The 14195-nt window shown below is 42.4% G+C and overlaps 1 protein-coding gene and 1 pseudogene across 3 annotated transcripts in view; one reads left to right on the top strand and one right to left on the bottom strand.

The window, feature by feature from the left end:
- GET1 (guided entry of tail-anchored proteins factor 1) overlaps positions 1–14195 on the top strand; it is a 655129-nt gene that overhangs the window by 389237 nt on the left and 251697 nt on the right. The window lies entirely within an intron of this gene.
- Positions 8692–13810, bottom strand: LOC126950691 (poly(rC)-binding protein 2-like; annotated as a pseudogene). Its single transcript, XR_007724260.1, has one exon. The product of XR_007724260.1 is annotated as a poly(rC)-binding protein 2-like (transcript).

Below are 14195 nucleotides of genomic sequence, written 5' to 3'. Positions count from 1 at the left end.
CAGAATGAAGGTTCAGTCAAAAATCTAAACAGATCATGAATTAAAAAGTAGAAATTCTTTCGGGGTTATAAATAACATCTACGATTGCTGAATAAGGATTTCATATCTCAAAAGTTCAACTCTTTCTGCAAACTTGCAATAACAATTGCACATTTTAATCCTTTAAAGCTCGCCATGGCTATGAGCAATCAGATGTAAATGGCTGTATTTCCTTTGGAACAAGTACACTTTGAGCTATTTTGGTATCAGTAATGTTTCATATGGGTTTCACAATGTATAGACATAAATATATGAACAATCTCCCAGTTCCTATTAAGAGATTGAACAGATGGCCAAGTTATTAATACGTGGCTTAAACCCAGCACTCAGATGTCTGAGAACACGCGTTGGATTCCTGAGGCGTCACAGCAATGCTCAGCAGGCTGGCTGCCACATGGTGGCCCAAGAAGTAGGTTGCTTGTTATAAACATCAAAGCCCCACATCAAACCCAATGGAGACACCCCTGTTCAGAACACTTGCAAGGCAAGACCAACGTGTGCGAGCTCAGAGTCCAGCAGTGGCCCATGGCCCCTCACAAGGCCCTGGAGGTGCCCATGCTCCGCCTGGCCCACGGACCCCACTGCAGGCCAGCTCGGGCTCAGTCCCCAGAGCTTGAGCCTAACAGACAGGACAGGCCATGCCGTCTGCGCATTCTGGGGCCCCTGTCAGGCCCAGTGGCCCAGTTTCTTCTGAAGTTGGAGGCATTCTGGGGCCAAAGACAGAAGCCCAACCTCTTCTGGGGTGAGTCAAAAAACCAACCTGGACTGCCAAAACTGCCAGGCCTGCCTGAAGACAGGGGTTTTTCTTGGGTGCGTGGGCTGGCACAAAGTGTTTGCCATCGGGATTATCAGCCAGGCCGAGCAGGTGCAGCCATCTGGAGTCTAACCTGATGCAGCAGGTGGACACTGTGTGCCCTGGGATGGCGCCTTGGCCCTCAGCAGCCTCAGTCAAAGGAACTGACACTCCCAGAAGACAGGCTTCCAAGTACCATTTTGCTGTCTAAAGCACAGTTCTGTGACCAGTTCTCCAACTTTCGGTGTATCTTACTCTTAGCAAAACAACTCCCAAAATCCTTAGTCTGACATGCCCAAATGACCTTGAATTTCCTTTCCAGTACGACTTGAGTGTAGAACTTAGAGCCATGCTCTATGAAACCTCCCACCCAGTTTTGAAATTGACGCAGCAGGAGACAGGCTCTGGACAAAGACTTCTGAATTCAGACAAGGGCAATGAGTGTCCAGAGAGCCAGGTACGAAGTTCGCAGAAACTGTGATCAGAACACACCCGCAGGACTTGGAGAGATCACAACTCAACCTTGTCTAATACCAGTCTGGTTGGCCTGGTGCAAAATGGGCTGGCCAACGTCTGGCCTTCTGTGCTGCGCCCACCCACAGTGAGATGCAGAGATTTGTGATGCCGCTATCTGCTGAGGCAGGGAATCTGGTTCTTTGGGGTTGCAGTCCCTGCAAAGTTGCTTCCTCCAGGAGCCCTAGGGTTTCTGTTCTTTCTGGGTTATTCCAGCTGCAAGGCCCCAGAACCATGGCATTCTCTGTGCCCTCAGGGCCAAGGGGGACTCCATGTGCCCACAGGTGGTCTTCTATGCCAATGTCTGCTGCCATGATTCCTAGAGGGTCCGACTGGCCTTGGGCAAAGTCAAATCAACCAGCTGGCCCTGCAAGCTTTGAACACAGAGCCGAGTCTGAATCCACTTCTTTCTTAACGTCCGTAAGCCTTAGTGCCCTTGTTTGAACAACAGGCCTCATCTCTAGGCCTGTTTCAAGGATGATATCGAAGGATGGCAGAATGTACCATCTCAATATGCCACTTTGGCATAAGGAGCATTCTGACTCAAAGGAACTTAGAAAAACCGCAGGTCCAAGAAGGGCACTCTGACCCCAGCCTCACCCACTTACCACTTTTTTTTTTTCCCCCTAGAGGCAGGAAATAAAACTCCCATGTGAAAGGCACTCCCCCTTTAGCGGGAGGAAAGGATCATTCTTATCACTGGAGACGGGGAGTCAAAGATCCAGAGAATTCTGTACAAACAGACTTTGTGAAATAACTTTTATTTTCCTTTCGTTTCCCCACATCTCTTAGTTACTTTTCACAACTGCCTCTCTTTGTTCAACCCAGTAGCTAAGCACTTGGGTTTTGCCACTTCTTTGGGTCTTCGTTTTCCTATGGGGACTCTCGTGTAACATGTAAAAATCTGTGTGCTTTCCTCGTGTTAATCCTTCTTGTGCCAATCTGATTTCAAGGCCTAGCCGGGGACCCTAAGAGGATAGAAGTAAAGTTTTGCTTCCCCTACAATATGAAATGACAAATCTAAAACTGTCTACACACCATGTCTAGTGCACTGCAGGGAATTAAAAAGCATCAGTTTCCTTCTCTTCTGGTTAATCACAGTAGCTCCTTTTTAGGATGGTGGCATCCACAAATGGCAATGAAGATGCAGGAAGGAGAGGGAGGTTTTGCTCATATTGTTTGTCCTTTTTCCAAATACGTAAAACTGACATTTCTGGCTTCTAAAGTTATCATTTCCTACAAGTAACTACCCTGAATTGGCTTCATTGAAAACCTTTTATGGGCACTCTCTCTCACAGATTTGTTATAATGAAACCAAAGGCAACACAAATAAATCTGCCGATAACCCTGGATTATTTTTATGGTGTTAACAGTAACCAAAACGATCGCGCTTTCATCTCCCCTTGTTTCCTTTTCTAAGGTGTTAATGAGGAGTGATATCACCCTGGAATTTCACTAAAGATAAAATATAATTTACAGATTATGCTGAGATAAGGCTTCTTTGTGGTTAATGGAGTTTATTTAAACAGCGCCAGATTGTTCTTGAGTTAAAGAGGTCACCAAATAGGGGCTGGTGATATTTTTCATGTTCAAAATGTTTGTGGTAATTGTATATAATGTGATAGGAGTGGACCACAAATTGGATAACCAGTACTGAGGTATTCTAAAGTCAGATTATTAAATCAAGAACCTCCCAGAATTAGATGGCACAGCATGCAAATTGAGTTCCTTCTGCCCCCAAAGGCTCCCAGCCCAGTCTCCTCTATCTAAGCTTTTCTTGAAGCTTGATTTATCAAGAGTTCCAATGCTGGACCTATTTCTCTACCCAAAACCCAGAATTCCAGGCAGTCATCAGTGCTCTCCTTCTCTCTCTCCTTTCATCTTTCTCTGCATCCTCCTTCTCTCTGACCCTCTCCCAACCCAAATTAAGACTGCAAGACTTGACCAAGCCTGATGGCTCACACCTGTAATCACACTTTGGGAGGCCAAAGTGAGAGGATCACTTGAGGCCAGAGTTTGAGACCAGCCTGGGCAACATAGTGAGACTCTATCAGCATGGTGGCATACCTGCAGTCCTAGCTACTCAGGAGGCTGAGGTGGGAGGATCACTGGAGTCCAAGAGTTCAAGGCTGCAGTGAGCTATGATGGTGCCATGGCATTCCAGCCTTGGCAACAGAGACTCTGTCTTTAATTAATAAAATAAATACTGCAAGACTTGAACACAACTCAGTAACAAGTCTCCATTGGTAAAAACAAGAGATAAACTGGAACATTTGTCTCAGCCCATTTTGCGCTTCTGTAACAGAATACCTGAGATTGGGTAATTTATCATGAATGGAATTCTGCATAAATGTCCTGGCTCACAGTTCTGGAGGCTGGGAAGTCCAAGATCAAGGTGCCAGCAGGTTTGGTGTCTGGTGAGGGCTTGGTATCCACTTCCAAGGTGGTGAGGGATTAACTCTCTTCCTCACATGGCAGAAGAGCCAAGAAAGAGCAAGAAGGGGCCAAAACTGCCCTTTCATAACAACACCAACCCCACCCATGACAGGGTAACCCTTGTGGCCTAACCACCTTGTAAAGCTTCCAGCTCTTAATATAATCACAATGGCAATTAAGTTTCAACATGAGTTTTGGAGGGGACAGACATTCAAACCACAGTGCCATTTGTGTTCATTCTGCTTTTTACTTTTCTCCAGAAACTATTAGCCTTTAAATTAGTAATTTACTGGCATGAATATAATTACAAATTCTTTGCATCTAAATAATTATTGATCTGTTACTCACAATTTCAATATAAAGTATGCAATATATAACTCATTTGACCAACCAGTACATGCTAAGTCCAGTGACTGAGCATCAATCCTCATTTTCCTTGGTGTATCAGTTGCACTATACCCAGGTGAGCCATCCTTCCTGCTTCAACACATTCTTCACCAGGCTTCCAGGAAACCATGGTTTCATCCTACCTCCCATGGGTTCTTCTCCATCTCCTGTCATCTCCCTGACCACGTGACACTGCAGAGTCCCAGGGTTCATCCCTTGGTCCTCCTCTCTCTGTACTCATTGCCTGGTTATCTCAACCAAGCCCACAGCACTATATGCAATCTTTTCAGACAAATCCCATTTTTAGCCGCCCCAGCTGCCTATTCAACAACTCCCACTTGAATGTCTAGTTGACTTCTTAAACTTGATGTATACAAATCAGAATGTCTGGGTTTCTGTCTACAGCATTCCCCCATCTCAGCTAAAATAACTCCATTCCAGTTGCTCAGACTACACATTTGGTATCAACCTGGGTTCCTCCCATTCATACCTACATCTGAGCTGTTAGCAAATCCTATTGGTCAGATTAATCAGAGTGGTTAATGGAATGGTAATGGTACAGATACAAGGGGTGAATACTATCAGAATACAATTCTTCATGGGTCACTCACATTTCTGCACTACTTGAGAGCAGAAGTACTCCCTCTTCAAGGCTGTTTGTAGAGCAAACAGTCTTAGAAGATAGAGATGCTATCTCCTAGATCAAAGGGCAGATTTGCTATGTGGTAAAATAGAGAAAAGGGCAGGTTTGCTTGCCCATCATAAAAGATTTGGACTCCCTAAGTTCAAGGTTCCTCAGTTGTGACACACAGCTCCCACCTGGACTCTTCTTCATCATCCCTGTGGGGCTTAGGGGACGATGGATGCTGACAAAAACATGAAGCACACACTTCTTGCTATCCTGTAAGAAAATGCTCTGTCTCGGCCGGGCGCGGTGGCTCAAGCCTGTAATCCCAGCACTTTGGGAGGCCGAGACGGGCGGATCACGAGGTCAGGAGATCGAGACCATCCTGGCTAACACGGTGAAACCCCGTCTCTACTAAAAAATACAAAAAACTAGCCGGGCGCGGTGGCGGGCGCCTGTAGTCCCAACTACTCGGGAGGCTGAGGCAGGAGAATGGTGTGAACCCGGGAGGCGGAGCTTGCAGTGAGCTGAGATCCGGCCACTGCACTCCAGCCTGGGCGGCAGAGCGAGACTCCGTCTCAAAAAAAAAAAAAAAAAAAGGAAAGAAAGAAAGAAAATGCTCTGTCTCTAACCTAGAAATGAGTGAAATCTGTCAGTCGGTTTGCAAGTAGGGCAAAACTCCAGACCCTTCAGTTCTTTGACTTTTGGAGCACAAAGTGGACTGTAAGTAGACATAAAGAAAGCCCACAATGTTTTTAAGGGTACTGTATTTCAGATATTCTTCTTTCTATGGATAAGAAAGCTCCTCACGTGCCAATAAAAGGCCATTTCTTTGGAAGCAGGCACGGCATGTGATGAAAAAAAGATATCTTAGAAAAGAGCCAAGAGCAAGACTGGAGAGAAACTGCCAGAGAACAGAAACTGGGCTTAATCAAGGAACATCCCTTGCTCCCAGAGTAGGCGGCTGGCAATATTTTCTCACTGAAATTTCAGAATTGTTATAGACTACTGACTGCTCTATGTGTTCTATTTGTTCCCTTTTCAAATGGAAGCATTTATTGCAGTGACCTGCCTCTGTCCTACCATTGTATATTAGGTTTGTAGAGTGTAGACAACTTGACTTTTTAGTTTGTAGGTTTCTGTATCAAGAGAAGATGTGTGTGGGCCTAACCTAGATTACACGATCCTGGACTTCAAGTCTGGTACCATGACTGGATGAGACTTTGACTGTCTTAGAATTGGGGTGAACACATTTTGCCAGTGGGAGGGCATGAGTAATTGTGGTCAGAGGGTAGACTGTCCCTCATACCTATTCCTTTTCATGGTGCCTTCCCAAACTGCCTCTGGAGGTGGCCACACAAATGGCTTTGGCCATTGTGACCATGGGAAACTTGATGCAGAGTCTGGAAAAAGCACTTGCATGTTTCTGTCCCCTCTCTTGTTCCTCTACGATCAACACAAGAAATGTCTAGGCAGGTCTGAGCAGGCCCATGCTCACCTGCTATAGAAGAATGGCCCATGGAAGAGGGTCACATTATCCCAACCAAGACGATCTTATGCCAGCCAGGCCCCAGCCACTCAACTAAGATACATGAACATAGTTGCATGAACCAAGATTAGCTGTGTATGGCCCAGACTAGCAGCAGCATCCATCCAACCTACAGACTCATGAGAAATAAATACTAGTTATCTTAAGCTTCCAAGTTTCAGTGTGGGCATTAGGTAGTAACAGTTAATGAATAAGACAGATAATCATTTTATCTGTCTGGATACTTACACAATGATTTCTATTTTTTATTGATACATAATATTTTACATATTGATGGGGTACATATGACATTTTGTTACATACATAGAATATGTAATGATCCAGTCAGCATATTTGAGGTGTCCATCACTTTGAAAATTTCTCACTTCTGTGTGTTTGGAACGATTCAAGTCCTCTCTTTTAGTTCTTTTAAAACATATAATACATTGTTGTTAACTGTAGTCTTTTTTGTTGAATGACAGGACTAATACCTTTTATCTAACTGTATGTTTGTACCTGTTAAGCTCGTTCTCTTTATCCCTGCCCCCTCCTACCCACTCACTCTTCCCAACCTCTAATATGTATCATCCTATTCTACACCTGCATAAGATCAACTTCTTTAGCTCCCATACATTACCAAAAACATGTCATGTTTTGTCTTTCTGTGTCTGGTTTATTTCACTTATAATAATATCCAGTTTAATCCATTTTACTGTAAATGACAGGATTTCATTCTTTTTGTGGCCAAATAGTATTTCATTGTGTATATATACTGCACTTTCTTTACCCATTCATCCATTGATGAACACTTAGGTTGATTCCATATCTTTGCTATTGTGAATGGTGCTGCAATAAACATGCAAGTGCAGTTATCCCTTTGATACAGTGATTTATTTTCCTTTGGCTAACTACCCAGTAGTGAGATTGTTGGATCATACAGTAGTTCTACTTTTAGTTTTATGAGAAATTTTCATACTTGTCCAGTGTTTGTATTAATTTACATTCTCATCAACAATGTATAAGACTTCCCTTTCCTCCACATCCTCACCAGCATCTGCTATTTTTTTGTCTTTTTAATAACAGTCATTCTAACTGGGGTGAGAGGATATCTCTTTGTGGTTTTGATTTGCATTTCCCTGATATTTAATGACGCTGAGCATTTCTTCTTACAACCTGTTGGCCATTTGTGGGTTTTTTTCGTTTTTTGTTTTTGAGAATTATCTACTCATCTTTGGCTCACTTTTTAAAAGATTTATTTTTTTTATTGAGTTTCCTGCATATTAGTCTCTTACCTGATGAAGAGTTTGCCAATATTTTCTCCCATTCAACACATTGTCTCTTCACTCTGTTGACTGTTTCCTTTGCTGTGCAGAAGTACTTTAGTTTAATACAGTCCCATTTGTCTATTTTTCAGCAGTCTATGCTTTTGAGGTCTTAGCTACAAAATCTTTGCCTAGACCAGTCCTAAAGTGTTTCCCCTATATTTTCTTCTACTTTTGTTTCAAGTCTTATATTTAAGTCTATAATCCATTGAGTTGATTTTTGTATACAGTGAGAGAGGGGCCTTGTTTCATTCCTCTGCATATAGATATTTAATTTTCTAAGCACCATTTATTGAAGGTGTCCTTCCCTATTTTATGTTCTTGGTGCCTTTGTCAAAATTCAGTTGGCTATAAATATGTGAATTTATTTCTGGGTTCTCTATCTGGTTCCATTGGTCTATGTGTCTATTTTTATACCAATAGCATGCTGTTTTGATTACCATAGCCTTGTAATATATTTTGAAGTCAGGTAGTGTGATGCCTCCAGCTTTGTTCTTTTTGCTCAGGATTGCTGTGCATACTCTGGCTCTTTTTTGGTTACATACAAATTTTAGAATTTTTTATTTCTGTGAAAAATGGCATTAGTATTTTGATAGGAATTGCACTGGATCTGCATATTGTCCTGGACAACATGGTCATTTTAACAATATTAATTCTTCTTATCTATGAGTACGAGATGTCTTACCACTTATTTGTGTCCTCTTCGATTTCTTTCATTGGTGTTTCATAATCTCCCTTCTACAGGTCTTTCACCTCCTTGGTTAAATTAATTCCTAGGTATTTTTTTGTAGCTGTTGTCAATGGGATTGCCTTCTTGATTTCTTTCTCAGCTAGTTCATTTTTGGTGCATAGAAACCCTATTTTGGTATGTTCATTTTGTATCCTGCAACTTTACCAAATTTGCTTATCAGCTTTAACTGTGTATTTTGCTTTGTTTGTAGAGTCTCCTGGTTTCTCTAAATGTTAAAACGATGTCATCTGCAAAGGGGGACAATTTGACTTCCTCTTTTAAAAATCTGTATGCCTTTTATTCCTTTCTCTTGCCTGATTGCTCTGGCTCTACCTCCAGTACTATACTGAGTAAGTGGTAAAAGTGAGCATCCTTCCTTGTCTTGCTCTAGTTCTTAGAGGAAATACTTTCAGATTTTCCCCACTCAGTATGATGTTAGCTGTGGGTTTGTCATATACAGTCTTTATTATGTTAAGGTATGTTTCTTCTGTACCTAGTTTGTTGAGAGCTTTTTATCATAAAAGGATGTGGAATTTTATCAAATGCTTTTTCTGCATCTATTGAGATGATCATATGGTTTTTGTCATTCATTTACTGTTGTGATGTATCATGTTTATTGATTTGTGTATGTTAAACCATCCTTGTGTCCTTGGTATAAATTATACCTGGTCATGGTGTATTCTCTTTTTGGCATCCTGTTGAATTGCTAGTTTTTTGTTCTTTTTGAAAATTTTTGTGTCTAGGTTCATCAGAAACACTGGCCTGTAGTTCTCTATTTTTGTGTGTCCTTGTCTAGTTTGGTGTCAGGGAAATGGTGGTCTTGTAGAATGAGTTATTTTTTCTTTGATTTTTTGCAAGAGTTTGAGGAGAATTGGTATTAATTCTTATGTGGTTGGTCAAATTGGCAGTGAATTCATCCAGTCACAGGCTTTTTTTTTGGGGGGAGGCTTTTCATGACTGAGTTAATCACACTGCTCATTGCTGATCTGTTCAGGTTTTCTATTTCTTCTGGAATCTTGGTAGTTGTATGTTTCCACCAATTTATTCATTTCCTCTAGGTTTTCTAGTTTGGTAGTATATAGCTATTCATAATAGTCTCTGATCATCTTTTGTATTTCTGTGATATCAGTTATAATGTCTTTTTCATTTCCCATTTTATTTGGGTCTTTTCTTGGTTAGTCTAAGGGGTTTATCAATTTTTTCTTTTTGAAAAATCAACTTTTTGTTTCATTGACCCTTTGTATGTTTTTAGTCTCTATTTCATTTAGATTTGCTCTGAACCTTTACTATTTCTTTCCTTCTACAATTTTGGGTTTGGTTTGTTCTTTTCTAGTTCCTTGAGGTGCATGATTGAATTGCTTCTTTGAAATCTATCTACTCATTTGATGTAGCTGTTTATTGCTACAAGTTCCCCCCTCCTAGGGCTCCTTTTGTTGTGTCCCATAGGTCTTGGTATGTTGTTTCTATTTTCATTTGTTTCAATAATTTAATTTCCATATTAATTTTTATCATTCAGGAGGAGCATGTTATTTAATTCCCATGTATTTGTATAGTTTCCAAAGTTCCTCTTATTTCTATTTTTATTCCACTGTGGTCTGAGAAGAAACTTGATATTATTTCAATTGTTAAAAATTTGTCAAGACTTGTTTTGCATCCTAATACACGGTCTATCCTGGAGAATGTTCCATGTGCTGATGATAAAAACGTGTATTCGGCAGTTGTTGGGTAAAATGTTCTACAAATGTCTGTTAGATCCGTTTGGTCTAAAGTCTAGTTTAAATCCAATGGGTTTTTGTTACTTTTGTCTAGATGATCTAATTCTGAGACTGAGGTGAAGTCCCCAACAATTATTGTGTTGGAGTCTACCTCTTTTTAAATCTAGAAATATTTGCTTTATAAATCCGGGTGCTCTAGTGTTGGGTGCATATATTTAGTTGTTAATTCCTCGTTAGATTGATCTCTTTACTATTATATAATAACTGTTTGTTTGCTGCTTCTGGCATAAAGTCTGTTTTATCTAAGTATAGCCATTCCTGCTTGATTTTAGTACCAGGTTGACAAAGGGATGCATAGAGAGTTGGTAAAGCATGATTTCTGGGTGTCTGTGTGAGGGTGTTTCCAGAAGAGTTTAGCATGAGTCTGTGGAGTGAGTGGGAAGATTGTCCCTCAATGTGGGCAGGAACCATCCATCCACTGGGGGCCCAGGTAGAAAAAGATGAAGAAATGGTGAATTCTCTCTCTCCTGGAGCTGGGTCACCCTTCTTCTGCCCTTGAACAGGACATCACAACTCCAGGCTCTCCAGCCTTTGGACTCCAAGACCAACACTGGTGTCCCTCCCCAATTTCCCCAGGCCCTCAGGCCTTTGGCCTAGGACTGAGAGTTACACCATCAGCTTCCCTGGCTCTGAGGCTTCTGGACTTGCACTGGGCCATACTACCGCATCCCAAGGTCTCCAGCTTGCAGACAGCCTGTTGTGGGACTTCCAGCCTCCATAATCAGGTAAGCCAGTTTCCCTGACATCTATATAGACAGATATACAATCATGTTTTGCTTAACATCCTGAAAAATGTGTCGCTAGATGATTATGTCATTGTGTAAACATTATAGTGTACTTACACAAATCTAGATTCTACAGCCTACTACATACCTAGTCTATAAACATGTACAGCATGTTACTGTACTGAATATTGTAGGCAACGTAACACAATGGTGAATATTTGCATATTTAAACATATCTTAACATAAAAAAGATACAGTGAACATAAGGTATAAAAGACAAAAACCGGCACACCTATATAGGACACTTACCACAAATGCAGCTTGCAGGACTAGAAGTCGCTCTGGGTGAGTCAGTGAGTGAATGCGAAGGCCTAGGTCATTACTGTCCACTACTGTAGACTTTATCAATACTGTACACAGGTTACACTAAATTTTTTAAAAATTTGTTCTCCAATAATAATCTTCGCAGCCTTTTTTTGTTATTCACTGTGGCATCCAGTTTCCATTCACAAAGAAAAAGCTCCAATGCACCTTTAAATTTTTTGAAAAATTCCTATTACAGAACTAAATTGAAATGTATTAACATCCCACTCTTACATTTTCATAATAAACAGAAAAATTGATAAGCCAAAAAACAAAAACAGGGAGGGCCAGGCACAGTGGTTCACGCCTATAATACCAGCACTTCGGAAGGCTGAGGTAGGTGGATTGCTTCAGCTCAGGAGTTTAAGACCAGCCGGGACAACATAATGAAATCCTGTCTCTCCGAAAATTTCAAAAATTAGCCGGCTGCGGTGGTATGCACCTGTGGTCCCAGCTACTTGGGGGTCTGAGGTGAGACAACTGCTTGAGCCTGAGTGGTCGAGGCTGCCGTGAGCCATGTTTGCCCCACTGTACTCCAGTCTGGGCGACAGAGCAAGACCCTATCTCAAAAAACAAACAGCAACTACAAAAACAGGGAGAAATCTATATTGCTAAATAAAATCTCAGCATCAACACTGGAACAGAGAAAGGAATTAAAACACCTTAACTTAAAAAAATAGGTGGATGACAGGCTGGCACAGTGGCTTACACCTGTAATCCCAACACTTTGGGAGGCCAAAGTGGATCATTTGAGCTCAGTTCAAGACCACCCTGGGCAATGGAGTGAGATTCCATCTCATTTTTTAAAAAATAAAAAATAAAGGAATGGATGATAGTGTGTAAAAACCAAAATTTCACAAACTATTTAAAACCTGGCATGGCTGCCTGTTCAGAAACTATAGATTGATGGTGGGTGGTGGTGAACAGCGTTATAGTATGTGAATCTGCACTGTTCTAGCTGTTCCCCATGCCACTCATCCTAAGGAGAGCCTGACACTGATTAGCCATTGAGCCAGGCTAATGCTGGCAGCAGATCCAGTGATGGTAACCTGCCTATCAGTAGATCCCTTCCACTGGGTTCACAATTTTGATCTACACTCTAGACATCTGATAGATCTCATTGATTCTGGTGCCTTGACGCCTGATTATGCAGCCAATATCATTTGGAATGGTGAGTTTATGAGAAGTGGTCTGAGCAGATGCATCCAAACCTGCACTGAATCCCAGCGTTGCCATCCACTGTGGGAAAACTAGTTTGTTGCACTGTCAACTGGTACAGCTTGGTCAACTCTAGAAGTGGTCCCTCTAGGTCACAGTTGAGGCACATGGACGAAGTGGTGTGGAGAAAGCTCACACTGTCGCTGCCTGTGCTGTACCTGTCCTGATCACCCACAAAGATGACCAGAGAACTGGACAGCTTGGGCCAGTATGGGATGGCCATGCGCTTGGGGGAGACTCCAACATGACCACACAGACCTGTCCAATACACTCAATGATGGACTGTGGAATGCCAGCGATAATGATGGCTCAGTCAGCAGTGTTGGGGAGCATATACCCTGTCACCTGGACCTGAGCCCTGTACTCTCGTATTGCCTTGATCTTGCAACCACCTTTTCCAATGAGCCACACTGACTAGCAGGGATCGACAGCATCAGGGTGACCAGGGGGTCTACTGGCAGCTGTGCTATTGGTCACACAGCTACTGATATCCTCTTCCAATCTGGCTTTGAAGACGGCACTAGTGGGTCCAGCCAAGGTGATAATTCTCTCAGAACAACTCCCTTCTGAGATGCTGATACATGCGCCACTCTCCTCATGCATCTTAACTGATTCTCCTTTCTTTCTGATGATACTGCCAACTTCCTTTCCATGCATAAGTAGCCAGGTGGTGAGAATGACATTTAATCCAACTTCAATCATACCAGTGTCCATATAAAGCAGGGCTATGGGGAGCTGGACTTGGGAGTGGTCAAGTCCTTGGCCACTGGGGATGAAAACCAAGAACTCTAGGCAGGAGGCGACTGAGGGAAAAAAAGAGCAGGCAGGGGCGGGGCAGGGGTGGAACAATAGGGGTGGGCAGAAAGGCGAGGAGGAGGAGGAGAAAAGGTGATGGAGGAGGAGAAAGAAGGGAGAGATCCCAGGGCAGGTGGGAGAGGGCGCAGGCTGTAGCTGCTCCAGCTGCTGCCTCTGCTGGTGTCAACCTCAGCTTCCCGTAACTTTTCTGCTTTCTATATTTTTTTTAACTTTCTGACTCTTTTCTAGTAACTTAGCTTAAAACACAAATACACTGTACAGTTGTACAGAAATACTCTTCTTTATATCCTTATTCCATAAGCTTTTCTCCAATCAAAAGTTTTGGTTTTTGGCCGGGCGCAGTGGCTCAAGCCTGTAATCCCAGCACTTTGGGAGGCCAAAACGGGCGGATCACGAGGTCAGGAAATCGAGACCATCCTGGCGAACACGGTGAAACCCCGTCTCTACTAAAAAATACAAAAAAAAAAAACTAGCCGGGCGAGGTGGCAGGCGCCTGTAGTCCCAGCTACTTGGGAGGCTGAGGCAGGAGAATGGTGTAAACCCAGGAGGCGGAGCTTGCAGTGAGCTGAGATCTGGCCACTGCACCCCAGCCTGGGCAACAGAGCGAGACTCCGTCTCAAAAAAAAAAAAAAAAAAGTTTTGTTTTTTGCTTTTTATTTTTGTTAAAAACTATGACACAGCACACACATTAGCCTAGGCCCACACAGGGTCAGAATCATCAGTATCACTGTCTTCTGCCTCCATATCTTGTCCCACTGGAAGATCTTCAGGGACAATAACACACATGTAGCTGCCATCTCCTGTGATGATAATGCCTTCTTCTGGATACCTCCGCGGAAGGGCCTGCCTGAGCCTGTTTTATAGTTCGCTTTTTGTTATCAGTAGAAGGAATACACTCTAAAATAGCAAAAAATAGGATGTACAT

The sequence above is a fragment of the Macaca thibetana genome, chromosome 3 (assembly GCF_024542745.1).
Source record: "Macaca thibetana thibetana isolate TM-01 chromosome 3, ASM2454274v1, whole genome shotgun sequence".
Classification (NCBI taxonomy): Eukaryota; Metazoa; Chordata; class Mammalia; order Primates; family Cercopithecidae; genus Macaca; species Macaca thibetana.
Note: the sequence above shows the minus strand (reverse complement) of the source record. Positions and strands in the feature narration are given on the sequence as shown.